Source organism: Sinohyriopsis cumingii, chromosome 3 (assembly GCF_028554795.1).
Source record: "Sinohyriopsis cumingii isolate HCF-2022 chromosome 3, ASM2855479v2, whole genome shotgun sequence".
Lineage (NCBI taxonomy): Eukaryota > Metazoa > Mollusca > Bivalvia > Unionida > Unionidae > Sinohyriopsis > Sinohyriopsis cumingii.
Window position 1 is genome coordinate 104,583,361 of NC_142963.1, and position 16,773 is coordinate 104,600,133.

General features: G+C 35.4%; 1 protein-coding gene across 2 annotated transcripts in view; it reads left to right on the forward strand.

Annotated features, from left to right (window-relative positions):
* The first annotated feature begins 5,906 nt into the window (after positions 1–5,906).
* LOC149803458 (ependymin-related protein 1-like) overlaps positions 5,907–16,773 on the forward strand; it is a 32,833-nt gene continuing 21,966 nt past the window's right edge. Inside the window, exon 1 of one of the 2 annotated variants that reach the window (XM_089953168.1) lies at positions 5,907–6,060. The gene's annotated coding sequence lies outside the window, so the exon portion shown is untranslated. The remainder of the gene's footprint in view (positions 6,061–16,773) is intronic. The other variant, XM_089953171.1, reaches the window with a different exon arrangement.

The following is a 16,773-nucleotide window of genomic DNA, read 5'->3' on the forward strand; positions in this document are numbered from 1 at the left end:
ACGCCAAATAAAATATCGCCATCATACATACATACATACATACATACATACATACATACATACATACGTACGTACATACATACATACATACATACATACATACAACCACAAAGAAAAGCTATATTAAAAGAAGTTAAAGATTTCAAGAGGTAATATACTATATGAGAGATAAGTTAATACGTCGGAAATAATAAGAGATACCTGTTAAATAGTGTCATTTCCAAATCTTAGCAACTTGCGCATGATTGAAGAAAACAAAATAGGTCTTGATATGTATTTTATTTATGTATTTAAGACTACTGGCGTGTGAATTACGGATCTCCTTTGAATACCAAAAATAGTTTAAAAACTTGTGGTCATGTTTCAGTGCAGTTTACAGGTAACTAAATCTTAACGTAAGCAAATAATAACACACTGTCACAAATGATGTACATATATGTATTCAAGGTCATTTCTGATTTCGAATACAAAACATGATATTTACTGGGCTTGTTCAGTATCCTTGCCATGATATTATCCCACTTTAAACATTTGATCATCGGTTTAGTGGCTATATTATAGGATTCCTAACTATAAGGGCGTTGGTTCGAATCCTACCATCCGATCAGCCCAAATCAGTTATCATTGGGCAAGAAACTTTATTCTGCTTGCTTCTGTACGATGTAACCTTCATGTGTTTTCGTCTGTACTATTACCTAGTTTAGGAGCAAAGAGTTGTAACACTGTGTTGTGTGTGTGTGTGTGTGTGTGTGTGTGTGATTTAGATTTTTAACATAGCTTTAAGAATTTTTCAGTTATATCGCTACGATGTCTGGAGTGTGGCAGTTTATAGTGATGTCTAGTACTGGGGCATCATACCACCGACATGTAGCATGATGTCCCACCCAGTCACATTATCTTGACACCAAGCCGACCAGTCCTAACTGTTAGTACCATTTTTGTAAGTCTTTGGTATGACTCGGCCGGGGTTCAAACCGCGACCACCCGCATCCTTGGCAGACGCTCTAAACACTAGGCCACAGGAACGGTCACACTGTGTTTTAAATGAAACCCGCAACAATAATTAAATAATTTGTTGTGGCCTTTTTATTTATAAACATTAATTGGAGATATAATGAAAGTCTCGTGTAACCTAAACTGAAGTAAGAAAGATTTATAAGACAACCAGTAATTTTTCTAAAAATTTGGGATTATAAATAAATAAATAAATAAATAAATAAATAAATAAATAAATAAAAAAGACAGAAAAAGAAATAATAATAAAATGCATACCTCATTTAACATAAAGATCAGAAAGCATATATTCATACCATTCCGTGGTTATATTGTTTATTTATTGTTTTATTTTCATGACGTATTTTTTAAGGAAGAAAAACCATCCTATTTATATTGCAGCTTTTGCACAGAGGTGAGTGTCGCATTTGTAATTAAAGGTGAGTAGCGGTAATGTCTACCATTTTTATAAGAATTATGTTTCAGGCATTTATTGTATTGACCTTTTAATAAAAACAGAAAATAAAGTAGAAAGAGAAATGTTATACAAAGAAATAAACATGGTTTATGGGATAAAAATCGTCAGAAACGGTTCATTGTCATAAAGAATCGTTAGATGTGTGTACATAACAAACCCCTATGCTTTTAAGGAAACCAGAGGATGAGCCCCAATATCGGTCATATCATATCTCTCAGGAAGATTTGAAATTCTTTTCATTTCTGTGTCAAATGGAAATGGCTTAGTCAAGACACTATGTGAAATAGTATATGCGTTCTGGTGAAAGTAAACACTCCCGCTTATCAAGAGGATAAATGTGCCTATTATCCGTGTAGTTTCTTCTGCGTAGTCAGAAAATGCCAAAAATATGACCTGTTTTAAAATCAAATCACATTACCTGACGAAACCTAGACTATGAATCTAATAGATCCGGAACATAAGGGTTTAATTACATTCAACCGTCTGTATTACAGTGCGGGGATTTGAAAAGTCTCACAAAAGATAGCCTAAATTTTTTTTTAAAATGTCAGTCCTGGAGAGAAATAGATATGTTATCACATGAGTAAATAACCTTTCTGTCAACGAAATAATCAGATATTTTGATTATTTTGATAACAAGGTTTGATGCTCATCTGGTAAAAGATTAGCTTCACATATCCAATATCACCAATTCTTAAGAAAGCCACCTAATATCTGATTGAGTTCTGAAAGCTGAAGTTCTACCTTTATCAGACTACGGGCACTGTGCTAAATAGGGGGACGCTTAGTCGGCAGACATTTCTCTTTTACCTAGAATACCTTTAATGAACTATTGTTGTGCCCACTATAAATGCAAATGTTTGCCCTTCATATTAAATCTCAATGCACTTAAGACTGCACAACAAGTTCAAAAATCAGCTTTTTATATGTCCCGACAGCCAGTATGTTGTGGGATATAGTTCTTGAACTATAGAAAACTGGCTTGACCTCCCAAGGGAGTAAACGACAGACTCAAACTCCCCCACTTGTCTGGAATAAAGCACCTTAATATTATCAGTTGCTACTCTCCAACCATAACCAACACGTATGAAGTGAATGTTAAGTTCTATGAAGAACTTCACTCCATCATTGCTGATGTTCCAATGGCAGACTAGCTCGTCATTCTTGGCGACTTCACTGCAAGAGTAGGCTTTGATCACGTTGCCTGGGATGGAGTGCTAGGAAAGCACGGAGTAGATCACTGTAACAACAACAGTCCCTTTTTGCTACAGACTTGCACCGAACATGAACTGCTCATCACCAATAAAGTCTTCTGCCTCCCTACTTGTAGTCGGACGTCATGGATGCACCCTCGCTCTAAGCACTGGCATCTCATCGACTACGTCACTGTCAGGAAGAGGGACAGGCAGAATGTGCGTGCGACGCCGTTTGCTGTTCAGACCACGGCCTCATCATCACCAAGCTCAACATCCACATTCAGCCTAAAAGACGCCCACGGGGAAACAAGGCTCCTAAACGACTAAACGTCACCAAGCTGAAACGCATCAATACCAAGCAGTGGATGCCCTGCAAGAACGTCTAAAATCCACCCTTCTGGACAATCAGAATGTGGAGACCGACTGGGCGGCATTCAGAGAGCTGGTCTACAGCACAACTTCGAAAACCTAGGACCCTCAACCAGAAAGCACCAAGACTGGTTTGATGAGAACTGCGACGAGATCAAGCAGTTGCTGAATGAGTAATACCGCCTCCATCAAACCTACCTCAACAACCCCAAGTCCACCTCCAGGAAAGATGCGTACAACAATATACGCAGAACTGTACAGCAGAACCTCTGTCAGATGCGAGACACATGGACGAGCAAAAAAGCTGATGAGATCCAGTGCTACGCAGACAGGCATGACATGAAGAACTTCTACAACGCAATGAAAGAAGTGTATGGACCTATATCCTCTGGATCATCCCTCCTTCTCAGCGCAGACGGGAACACACTAATTACTGACAAAAAGAATATTCTTCAACGATGGGCTGAACACACTGACAGCGTTCGGAATCGCCCTTCATCCATCAACGTTTACGCCATCCGTCGTCTCCCCCAATTACCAATCAACGAAGCACTGGATGACCATCCAACCTTGCTCGAGACACAGAAAGCGTTACGTCTGCTCTCCAGTGGCAAAGCCCCTGGTTCAGACTCCATCCCAGCTGGAGTCTACAAGGAAGGGGGCACAGCTCTGATAGAAAGGCTCCACCAACTGCTTTTACTGATGTGGCAGCAAGAGACGATCCCCTCGGAATTCAAAGACGCTTCCATAATCCACCTGTATAAGCGTAAAGGGAACCGCCAGGCCTGCGGAAACCACCGGGGTATATCCTTGCTCTCAACCGAAGGAAAGATAATCCCCAGAATCCTCCTGAACCGCCTCACTACGCACGTTGACGAGAGACACCTGCCAGAAAAACAGTGAGGATTCCGGAAATAACGTGGGACCATCGACATGGTGTTTGCTGAGAAGCAGCGACAAGAGAAATGTCAAAAGCAAAACGCCGACCTTTTCTCCATCTACATCGACTTGACAAAGGCCTTTGATACTGTCAGCAGAGAAGGCTTGTGGGAGGTAATGGCCAAGTACGGATAACCGAGAAAATATGTTTCCATGGTGCAGCATTTCCACAATGGCATGCTGGCACGAGTCCAGGTCAATGGAGAGACATCTGAGCCATTCCCAGTAACCAATGGCGTCAAGCAGGGTTGTGGTCTGGCAACGACACTGTACAGTCTATTGTTCTCCGCCATGCTGACTAATGCTTTCAGAGACGGAGATGTTGGAGTCGGCATCAGGTACCGTACAGATGGGAAACTGTTCAACCCCAGGAGGCTTCAAGCGAAAACCAAGGTTATGACAGACATCACCAGGGAATTCTTATTTGCAGAAGACTGCGCCGTCAACGCAGGACAGCAGCTGCAGAGCTGAAGAGGCATGCCAGAAAAAAAGCGTGCCATCAACCCTCCTGGAGATATCCCACTCATCCCTTGTCCTTTATGCAAACGAACATTCCGTGCAAGGGTTGGCCTCATCAGCCACCTGCGCACGCATGGAACACAACCAGCCCCTCCAACTCTCGGATGACTAGAGTAGTCCTCGTCGACTCGACGGACGAACAAAAACAACAACAATTGTACAGTGCAATATAATTTAAAAAATTTCTGTGCAAAATTATTTCTTTAGGGAATAAACAGATAAATAAAAAGTACGAGAAAAATAACATTTATCTTCGACGCCCAGATTTCATTTCTTCCTTTTCATCCTGATTCTTTTTTTTTTCTTCTTTTTGTTAGCTTATCATGTATGGTACTTTCCCTTAGACCGTTCCTGTCTGTATTCGACTCATTTATTTTCTGTAACAAGAAACCTCATGTGACCAGTCTCAGGTGGCAACACTACCAGTAACATAATCAGGACGTATAGCGTCAGCCACTCCTTCACAAATTCTTTGCAAGGTAAACAATTTTTTTTATATCACCCTGTCACGGGAACCTTGTATGTCACATCTGGTTTCTGGCTAATTCTTTTTACAATTGATAACTGTTACAATGTATCACAAACTACCCAGAACTCCTGTTTAATTGTGTTCCAATCCGATACTCAACGGCTATTTTGAATATTTGCTACTGAAAAATTGGTTAAAACAACAATATGGGCCCTGTGCATGAATAAACATTGCTGCTATTATTATATACATTGATGCACAGAATGCTGCACTAGCCAATCAGTTGTATGCTTCAATGACAGACATGGATTTCACATTTACAAGTAAAACTTAAGGCGAAACAAGGCTTCATGAGTTTTGGTTTTAAATTGATGTCATCTAAAACAACAGACCTAGCTTGTCTCTCAGCAAAAGTTGCAGTTCAGATGATGTCAAATTGTTGATTGTTATCACTTGGATACACTCCAACCAACAAGGGTTTCAACCAACTCCTCTTCCCACAAAATACGTTTTCCCATGAGGAAACCGTGAAATCACTATAACTATAGCTAAGTATTGAGGTGTGTGCTTTCTGCTACCACACAGTCTTGATCGCCATGCAAACTGGCCATGAATATCATCTTCGAATTAGCATGTGAACTATTTATCCGATGTAAGATAAATTTCCATGGAATACAATATGAAATAAAAAGATGATGTTATCTATTGACAATAATTATTCTGCACATAAGGCAAAGATCAATTCGACTGTTCTTAAGATTTTATGTTTCACAAAACTCTTAATGAACATGCACTATGAGTATACACTATGTTGTCATAACAACTAACTAATTAGAAATTATAGTCTTGTGAATGTCACATGTGTTTCCTTGTCTTTCCTATCTCCAGCCTTTATTTTGATTGTATGTTTAGAAATGACGGAGGGTCTCACAAAACATCTGTTGTAACATGATGCTATATGCGCAAATAGGACATATGCACACTCCATCTATGAGCAAACACATCACGAGTTAAACGGTATACATATATGTTTCAACGGTCTATCAAGCAAACCCCACAGCGGAATCCATTCATGTCTTGATTTTGCTGGCGAGAAGGTAAGGATAAACTTATTTCTTATCATAGCACATACAAATACATTTCCGCATACGGACATTTATATATTGCCTTTGCATTAACACAGGCAAAGAGAAAACATTAATGAGGAAATGGTGAAGAAAAGAATGTACATAGGCACAGAGTTATACACATTTACCGCTGTAAAATCTCACGCTTTCATACCAAGCAAAGTCAAGTTACATTATCAATATATTAACATCATAATCATCGGTAAGTTACACATCAATGTTGCAAGTAAGCTAATCTAATACAACTATGTAAAAAAAGGTAAGCTAATCTAAATACAACTATGTATATTGGGACACATGCTTATATACCTGATTCATTGTTGTTTGTTTTTGTGGGGTTTTTTTGTTGTTGAGGGTTTTAAAGCCATTGCTTAGCCCATGATAAACATAGTACAACTGGCTAAGGAAGAACCCGTGAGAATCCCAGTTAAAACTACCGACCCAAGGAAGTTCCTAGCAAGCTTTCTCGCACATGGCCAAGCCCGAGACTCGAACCAACGCGGACAAAGGTGAGATAGCAGTCATTGGCAAAGGCGAGCGCTTTAGACCAATCGGGCACGCGTGGCTCCCTCATAAAGTTAAATTAAAGTAGTAAAAAGTTATATCATAAAGATATTTTCCTCGTGAATTGTAAACAGCTACTGATATGATGGAGATACAGCTACTGATATGATGGAGATACAGCTACTAATATGGTGGAGATACAGCTACTGATATGATGGAGATACAGCTACTGATATGATGGAGATACAGCTACTGATATGATGGAGATACAGCTACTGATATGGTAGAGATATCGTTTAGCTGCTGTTTCTATAGCAAGAACATTTTATATATAAATTCACCTACTGTTGTCATCATTAGGTCTAGACAGTCATTTACAGAAGGAGAAATTTTATTTCTAAATTATATTTACTGCTGAAGTCTTTGTAGATATGTCTTAGTTTATTGAAAAGCAGGTGTCTTTGCTTGTTTATATGGTGCAATTTGTTATAAATATTTGTCAATCTTTACTTTTAGCTTACAAGATGTGCATAAATTTGCCTTTCAGTTTTGAATGTACGCGTCATAGATCCTACAAAAAAATGAATTTATGTACAACAGACTACCAAAACTCCCCCTAGAAACGATTATATTAATTAACTATTCAGACAGCCATTTCTTCTCTTTTATTTCCTCTAATGAATATTGTAAACATATCCAAATTTCAAGCTTTAAACAGTCACAATCATATTTCTTTACTCACATGAAAACACACACACACACACACACACACACACACACACACACAGACACACACACACAAGTTGATTGTGTTAAGGATGATGTGTATCAGTATATATATATATATATATATATATATATATATATATATATATATATATATATATATATATATATATATATATATATATATATTGTAATAACATGCATTTAGGGAGTGATGTATGCATGCGTATATACGGTAAACACTATTCATACAAGCTGTCCAATTCGGTCTGGATTTTTTTTTTAAATTATAAATCAGTGCATTAGCAGTGAATTGCTCAAATGAGTTGACATTACTATTTTCTAGGATCCTGTGTTTTGTTTACTTGTCGATTAACAGTTAGCTGGTATAGTCTACGTGTTTTTGTGATAGCGAAAATAGGGAGTATCATGCCGGCGGCTGGCCTCCTTGATAATTCGATTAATGACTATTTCTAGCTAACCGCTTAAGACTGTACACTACATACTCAATGTGTTTATAGTCCCTGATGTTTCATTTTTATACGTCATCGCATTTAAGTTTGTTTTTCCTCTTCTTTATTTCATTGGTACATATAACTGTTGACTACCCTTTCGTGCGGTCTACCACTGTAATATTGTAAGAGTGCATAACACGGTTTCCGAAGCATGCTATGAGCGACAGACTAACAGACTATGTGCCGCGAAATACAAAACTGATTTTTTTTTCTTCTTTTTCTATTTTTACTTATGACAATTAAATCGCAGTGTAGCAATGTGTAAAATATCCAGCTGGTAATTTCCATAAATAATCACTGTGAAAATTAACTAAATATACACATGCAATACTAGCGCATGCTGGTTTGAATATTCCAACAAGGATTGTGGGTTTTGTGGGCGTTGTGGGTATTGTGGGTTTTGTGGGTATTGTGGGTTTTGTTAGGAGTATATAAGGCTTTGTGGGCTGCTTGAGAGAAGTCAGTCAGCTAGCAGCCATCAAACTAGGTACATCACAGTTATTGTGAGTTTTATTTTTTTTAAATTTTTTTAAATTTTGTTTTGTTTAGTTTATTAGAGAATTATGTAACTTTAGGCAATATTTTGGACAGTAAATATTTTTGTAAAGTTTATTTAAGTACAAATCAATTTTTTTATTTAAGTTATTTTATTCTTATTCTAATTCCTTTGTCTCTTCCGAATTATATGCATTCTAGTCATTTTTAATTTATTTTATAAGCAAACTAGATATTGTTTTATCATTTATTATTTGAAATTCAGTTATATGGTCAAGTGAGTGTTGTCCTCACAGACCCATACTTTTATTCATTTCTTTATTTATTTTCTTTATTTAATTAGTTTTATGAAGCTAAAGACATACAGAAAAGTTTCGCTACATTACAAATATATAATTCCTTTTTCTTAAATTATAGGTCCAACAAAGTTCTTAGGGAAATAAAATGTCTAAGTCATTGTGAGTGTTTTCCTCACCGACTTGACATTCTAAATTCAATTCAACAATACTTGATTAATCTAGCAATTTATAAAACGTAAGTTATGTGTCTATTTTATAATTTATTAGTTGTCTAAGTCACTGTGAGTGTTTTCCTCACCGACTTGACAGCCAATTTACTTCCATTTATACCAATTCACTTCAAATAAGTATTACGCTATAGTTGAGGTGTGAAGTCAAGCAAGTGTTTTCCTTCAGATTTTTACATTTCACAATTACAATCAAGTCATAGTTTCTCTTCTGTAGTAACCTTTATTGCAACTAAATCCACATATGGTAACTCTAATATAATCTTCACTCATCAGAAGAAATAATATAATGAACTAATAGCATAGTGCTAATGTGTATCCTGACCTTGCATGAAATTATCATATACCATACTGTACCTTCAACAAAACTGTCATGGTCATGAACTGACTTTATTCGCTGTTTCTTAATAAATGAATCATCTTGTGTTATGGTTGAAAAGAAATCAAGAGTTCGAGTTTACTCCATTCTCCCCCTCCTTTAGTCAGCTGATAAGAAGCACACTCATCCCTGGTGAGATACTCCAAGATAGTATTATCAGGACCTAGCTTGGCCGTTACAATATATATATATATATATATATATATATATATATATATATATATATATATATATATAGAGAGAGAGAGAGAGAGAGAGAGAGAGAGAGAGAGAGAGAGAGAGAGAGAGATTTGATCTATCTGATGTTTTGCCAAGTACAGGATTTCACGAACCAACAAATAAAAAAAGTAATCAGTAAGACGAAAGACGAATTTTGTTTTGAGCCGATTATTGAATTTGTTGAACTTCGAAGAAAGATGTATTCAGCATTATGTTCAAATCCTAATAAAAGTATGATGAATGCGAAAGGTGTTAAAAAAAGCTGTGATAAAATAGAATTTCATTCATCAATTTTCGTCAGGTATTATTTAATGAAGAACGAAATCACTTTGCAGAAATGACCACAATAAGATTAGATTGCCATGAAATCAAAACAGATAAAATATGTAAACAAGGGTTAACTAATTTCGATTATAAACGATACCGTATTGATGGCATAAACACACTTGCATTAGGACATTATAAAACACATTTGTAAATGAGTTTTCAGTTTAATTAGTAGTAGGCAGTACAGGGGTTTATTGAGCTATATTATGTATGAAGCTAGCACAGAAGGATTTTAGACGCAGTAAAAAAAAGAATGTCGTTGCAGGAAGTATCATTATTGTAATCTCATCATATTTTTTAAAAACAATTTTGATTACTACAAGAGGGTTATTAAGTTATGACGTAGAAGGGTTAAATAGGCTAAAACAAGCTTTGTTGGATGAAAACATATGGAACTCTGCTCATACCCCCCCCCCTTACCTCCAACTACAGATTAAAACTAACAGTGAACATAAACACAAAATAATAACAGTTGATAACTAGTGAATTGTATGTTGCAATTATATGTACATGTAATTCTAAGTTGCATACCTCATAATATTACGTTAAATTAGTGTTCTAAGAATAATTTCCCATATACCTAACTTGGGTAGAGTTCCTGGAATCTAGTTCCCAACAACTTGGTTTATCAACACTACCCCCCAGACTATGACTATTGAATAAATCCCGGACTAATGATGCCCAGTTTTTGTTAGGAGGGCTTTTTATATCAGTAAGCATTAGGTTACATACGACAGATATATATGTCATTTTATCTCAGGAGACAATCTTAATACTGTATTTCAGAATGCGGTGATATCTTTTGATCTGTAATGGTGTCCTATCACACACACCATAAATAATATCGTTTTTTAGCCCCAAGAAGATATTTGCAGAACTTTAAGCGTAAAACATAATTAAGAATATGCAAAACTAGTGTGTCAAAGGTTACATATTTTACCTTTGGGGATACGTTTCCAAAGGTATACAAATATTTATGTAATGCAAATAATGCCTTTTAAGCTTGAGCGCCTAATGTTTGTTGTGAAAGAATTTCTTGTTAGAAACACAATTCAAGAAATAAAAATCTTTTAATAACCTCCAACTCTAAACCTTTATAGAAGAATACATTACCATCTACTATTCTTCCTCCCGTATTGAAAAACATAATATTTGATTTTGTTTGTCTCAACTTTAAAACGCCACGTGTTAGGCCCTTTTCCAGACCATGTTTGGACTTGGAAAAGATAACTCGATTCTCTGCCTATAAAATCATAAAGAGCTATAGTATACGTATGTCAGCACCTTGAACACCACTGTTAATATGTTATTCTTCAAAAGTCATTAAGGGTGACAAGCATTCTCCTTGATGTAATCCGGTTACACATACAGATTCTTCCGTCAAGGTTAATTTTTTAATCTCACTCCACTTTTGACATTTTTATATATCGAACGTACAATATTAAATATCTTATTTATTATTCGTAATTGAATTTACTTATACAGAAAACTGTGACTTATAATAAGATGGTATGATGGCTCAATTGATAGCTTGCTGGACAAGCGACAAAAAGCGTTCAGGTTCGAATACTATCATTGGATCAACTTGGGTGGTCTCTTTTCGTGTTTCTTTATACAAGGCACTTTATTCCTATTGCCTTGATGCAAAATTAAGTAATTGTGTTGATGCATCGCAAAATACCAACTCAACAAATAAATCAATAGCCTTTATAACAAATTAAAATCCTTAGTACAATCAACAAGATCACGAAAACAACCTGAGTTTTAACAAATATCTGGTTAGTATTATAATTAAAATCATCGTGAACAATTACCAGCGACAATCAAAAGGGTGATAACTCAGTAACTTTCTACATTTTTACAGCCCCTTTTATGAACAGGTGCATCAATATTCTCAGCTCAAGTGTCTGGTAGGCAACCAGTATTGAAAATAACATCAAAAATATAGTAGATATAGATGGACGAACTCTCTGCCGTACAGCAAATATTTACTAAATAATCAGCGCTCTAATCCATAAGTTTGCATAGATCTGATATTTCATCTATTTTGTAAGGCATCAACAGTATCTTCACGTTTTTATTACCTATTCATTATAAATGTTTGTATGCATTTTCTTGTACGTATTTTTCTATCTACCTTTCGTGGGACTGTCTTATACTAATACGACTGCTCCGGTGGTCTTAGTCGTTAGAGCGTACACCTTGGATGCGGGATGTCGCTGTTCGAACCTCGGAAGAGTCATACCAAAGAGTTATACAAATGGTACTAGCCGACAACGTAGCTCTATGACTAAAACTATTAAGGCTACGTTAAAAATCTATAAAACACAAACACATACATCCACTTAAACCACAAGTCTATGTTGTGACATCATCCATCCATCTATCGATCCATCTGGCCTTTCCTAAACCGCTCGGTAGCAAATCTCGATATTTTGCAAATAGGTTGTCCAGCTTTGTCACTCCGATTCATGGACGTACCACCAGTTAATATTACTTTTATTATTATTATTATTATTATTATTATTATTGGTAGTAGTATTAGTAAGTAGTAGTAGTAGTATTGATACTAATACTGTTATTATTGTTGTTGTTGTTGTTATTATTATTATTACTTCCCAATTTTGTCTTTCATGGCATCCCTTTTCAGCATATCCCCATGTTAGTCCGCTTGAGGCGATCCGTGTTCCATTAAGAATGATCCAGACTGAATTTTTCACTGGCTTCCTTTCATTTCAAAGCTAAAAATTTTACAACGAAAGGAAAAAAATTGAGAAATAAATGCAAATAATCAAAAGGCTTGTGTTTTGATGTGCTACTTCTTGACAGATAAGAATTTCTTATACTGTTTGAACTTAAAATTTGTTACTTTTTATACTTAGAAATTATTGAAATAGTTTTTCTCAGTACGAAATAATCTTCTTACAAGTGTAACACCCGGGTCACCTACTCTGCACTACTTTAGATGATTAATTACAAACTATTTCAAAACTTTTTTATTGAAAATTCTCGGTCATAATTTTATTTAATATCATCCCGATTATCACGTAAAATATAACCTCTCCTCTCCATGTCACGTAATGGTTGTTGGACACTTCAGTAAACGTATATAATATTTCACACAAAAACACTGAAATATGTCTATTAATTTGGCATGTATTAATCATGTATTCTTTCAGACATTAAACATGATTATAAATTTAAACTGGTTTGACCACATTTTATTATCATGTTATTACTAGACACAGAACTGTAAATGACAAAGAGCCTTGAGTCGATATTCATTACATTTGAAAATGGCAAAATGATATTGTCTACAAACGACAGTGTGCTGTCTTGATTAAGAGGTATAAGTTGAATAATGAGTTAACGTTTATAGGAACTAAATGCTCCGAGCTGAAAACTGTTTTGGTACATTGTATGGTTTCATGGATTAGACAGTGTTAAGACACTAAGGTATTAAGCTAAGTAACCGAAAGTTGCATTGCTGACAAATTACGTTAAACTTAACAAATAGTCTTAATTTCCTAAGTTATAAAATAAAAATTTAAGAACACTTTACGGTATTGTTCATTAAATCCAAAATATTCCTAAAAGTTCTATGACAAATCCAAGACAAATAGTGTTCCGAATGAATTTGTGGTCTTGAATTTGATGGCATACCAGGAGCCACGAATGAGCTGAAGTGCAAACAGTCTCGATGAATTACAATGGCATTGTAAAGATCTCCTCAGAATTAATTCACATTAATTCCAAAATAGTTATTAGTCCAACCAGTCAAATTAGCACTTTGTAATTCTAATACATAATTTAAATAAACGATTAAATGATTCCTCTCAAACTAAATCTAAATATAACATTAAATACATCCGCAGATTGAAATTAAATAATAACAGTAATAAAAACAATGAATATATCAACACGATTCTGCTACAAATCTATATCGCAAAACCTCTCATCTGAATTATGTAGCAACACAACCTACCTTACTTAATCATCCATTGAAAATATTAATAAAAAATGCAAATTGGTTCAGTATATAGAACCCAAACCCAAATAAGCAGCCTATTTACCGTTCATTATCTTAAAATATCGTTTACAGTCGTGGACAAAAATTAATTATGTAACACCTTGTCTACAAAAAAATCATTGCAATACAAAATCATGGCCAAGAATTAAACGCATAATTTAGATATGCATAACAACAGCCTATTGTTTTGTATCTAGTGCCTTTTTCTAGGCCCGGTAAAATGTGACTTTAGCTCAAAACAACTTATAACAAATGTTTCAATAAGGAAGAGTACATTGAAATCTGCTTAAAAGGTCAAAATTATTCAAAAATCGCATTCATTAAACATCCAGTATGTCAAGGTCACCCGACAGAATTTAATACAGAAATTAACCTCTAGTAAGCTTGTGCTCTAGGGTAACTTTCCTCATTTCTCAAAGGTGGCGCCTACAGCTGGTTTAATTGGTCAAAACGTCAATGACAGTTAGTCTGAACACACCTTAGATGCAGAACGCATGACTAGAAGTTCGTGTAGGGAACTGAATTCATCGATAGTCTATTACTACTTAACCGTGATCGAATGGAAATCTAAGCCACCTGACATTTATCAGGCTATTCTCAATATAAAACTTGATTCTAGCTGACAGAAGTCCTAAACCCGCACAAAAGTTCGCTATGAAATAGGCTCAATGTGTATTGCCACGAGAGAGAGAGAGAGAGAGAGAGAGAGAGACTTCCATGGTGTGTTTTATGGAAGGCAACTTAGATCACATTTTCTGGACATGATGTAGGCAATAATATGTTAACTGTGCCGACAAAGAGCTACCAAGCAGCAAACACACAGACAAGCACACATGCATAGTCCTAAATTGCTTGTTATTCTTTGGTTGGCATTTATTTAATTGTAACGCTAAGGGACATGTGCCTTGTAAGTAATAAGGGACACTAAACAGGCTTACATTCAGTTAGTAATAACTTCATTAATTTGAATCCATTACTTGTGAAGTTTTACTGTCAAGCGAATCGTCTTTCCATTAAGAGAACTTTGCAAAATATCTTACATTGACATCACTACCCAGTTCCCAATCCGGAAAACAGCATACACATTTTAGTCTTGGCTGCAAGAAAGAATGAATAAAAAAAAAGAAACGATGTAACTTACACAGCTTATTTTATTTGGTTGTTGTTTGGGATCGGATAAGGTGGTGAAAATCTGAGCTACATCAAACCAGCAGAAATCTTGTCAGATAGGTATTTGGAGATTTAATAAATGAACTGCAATATAAGCTAGCGGACGAAATGTTTCCAGAGTCTAGCTGATTTTCGTAACTTTTAGATCTGAACGACAGAGTCATATTTTTAGACTTACACGTTGTTTTTCTCGTAATCCATCAAATAAATCCCTACCAAAAAGCTGCTTTTTGATTGTTATTCTTCGTTTGCTGTACCTTGACTGCCCATTTGAAAATGTGCTAAATGTACAGGACAAATACACAAATTTTAAATTGTCCGCGGTTGAATCATGAGTAACGAAGTTGAGCATGTGCGTTCTACGATTTTTAAAGGTCACGTTTATACAGTTTGTGATTCGCCATCATCATACCTACATATATCTGACTACCTTTTATCCGTATGATAAGAAAACTCAGTGACTAAGATTACTTATTCTAATAATAGGAGCAACGTACTTTCCATGGGTGAATTTGTACAGTTACTAGTGTACGCATTATAGTCATATGCATGTCATGATTGTTTAAAATCACTGGTCGGTCATGTCATAAGTGGCAGAAACACGCTACCTTTAATATTTAATGCATTTAGAACGATCTTTATCCTTTGTATTCAATGCAAATGTAACGCTTTACTTTCAACAATGCGTTAAACATTACCTTTTGTTGAGGGGGTAAGTAATGCGTCACTCTTTGTAAAAGTAACTCGTTGACATTTACAAAAACAACGCATAAATATGAAATAAAGTATTGAAGAACAGGAGTTAAGGACAGCTTAATCTACTTCCTAAACAGTGTATTTTACATTAGGCCTAGCATTATCATCATGAGATATTTTACACTATGCCTAGCATTATCATCATGTGATATTTTACATTAGACCTAGCATTATCATCATGAGATATTTTACACTAGGCCTAGCATTATCATCATGAGATATTTTACACTAGGCCTAGCATTATCATCATGAGATATTTTACACTAGGCCTAGCATTATCATCATGTGATATTTTATATTAGGCCTAGCATTATCATCATGAGATATTTTACATTAGGCTTAGCATTATCATCATGTGATATTTTACATTAGGCCTAGCATTATCATCATGTGATATTTTACATTAGACCTAGCATTATCATCATGTGATATTTTACATTAGGCCTAGCATTATCATCATGTGATATTTTACATTAGGCCTAGCATTATCATCATGTGATATTTTACATTAGGCCTAGCATTGTCATCATGTGATTAAGTATCACAATCGACATGCAAAATATATTTAACCACAAACAACTGGAACATTTGCATGGCATAGTTGATGACGCTAATAAAATTTCGCAAAATGTAATGAAATCTCTAAAAAAAAAAAAAGACTCGAAACTATACAAACTGCCAGTCCTACGTAACTCCGCAAACTCAGTCACTAATTGCATTCACTACTGACGTAATACTAGCATTTCACCAAAGGAGACCCATTACCTCAAGACAACTGTCGTTCTCAACTAAAGAGTTCTTTTAAGGATAAATACTACGAATAATTTCTCTGAACATCTAATCCCTATGGTGGGAAATTATGGGTCCAATTAATGAAACTAATGCATGCCACGATAAAGTCTCGTGAATACTGTACATTATGACGTTGAAGCAAATAGTTTAACAAAGCTATAAACGGAGACGAAAATACAAATAGAAAATATCCTAGATTAATAACAGTATTATTAGCATAAGATGTCTTCATCGTGGTCGCTGT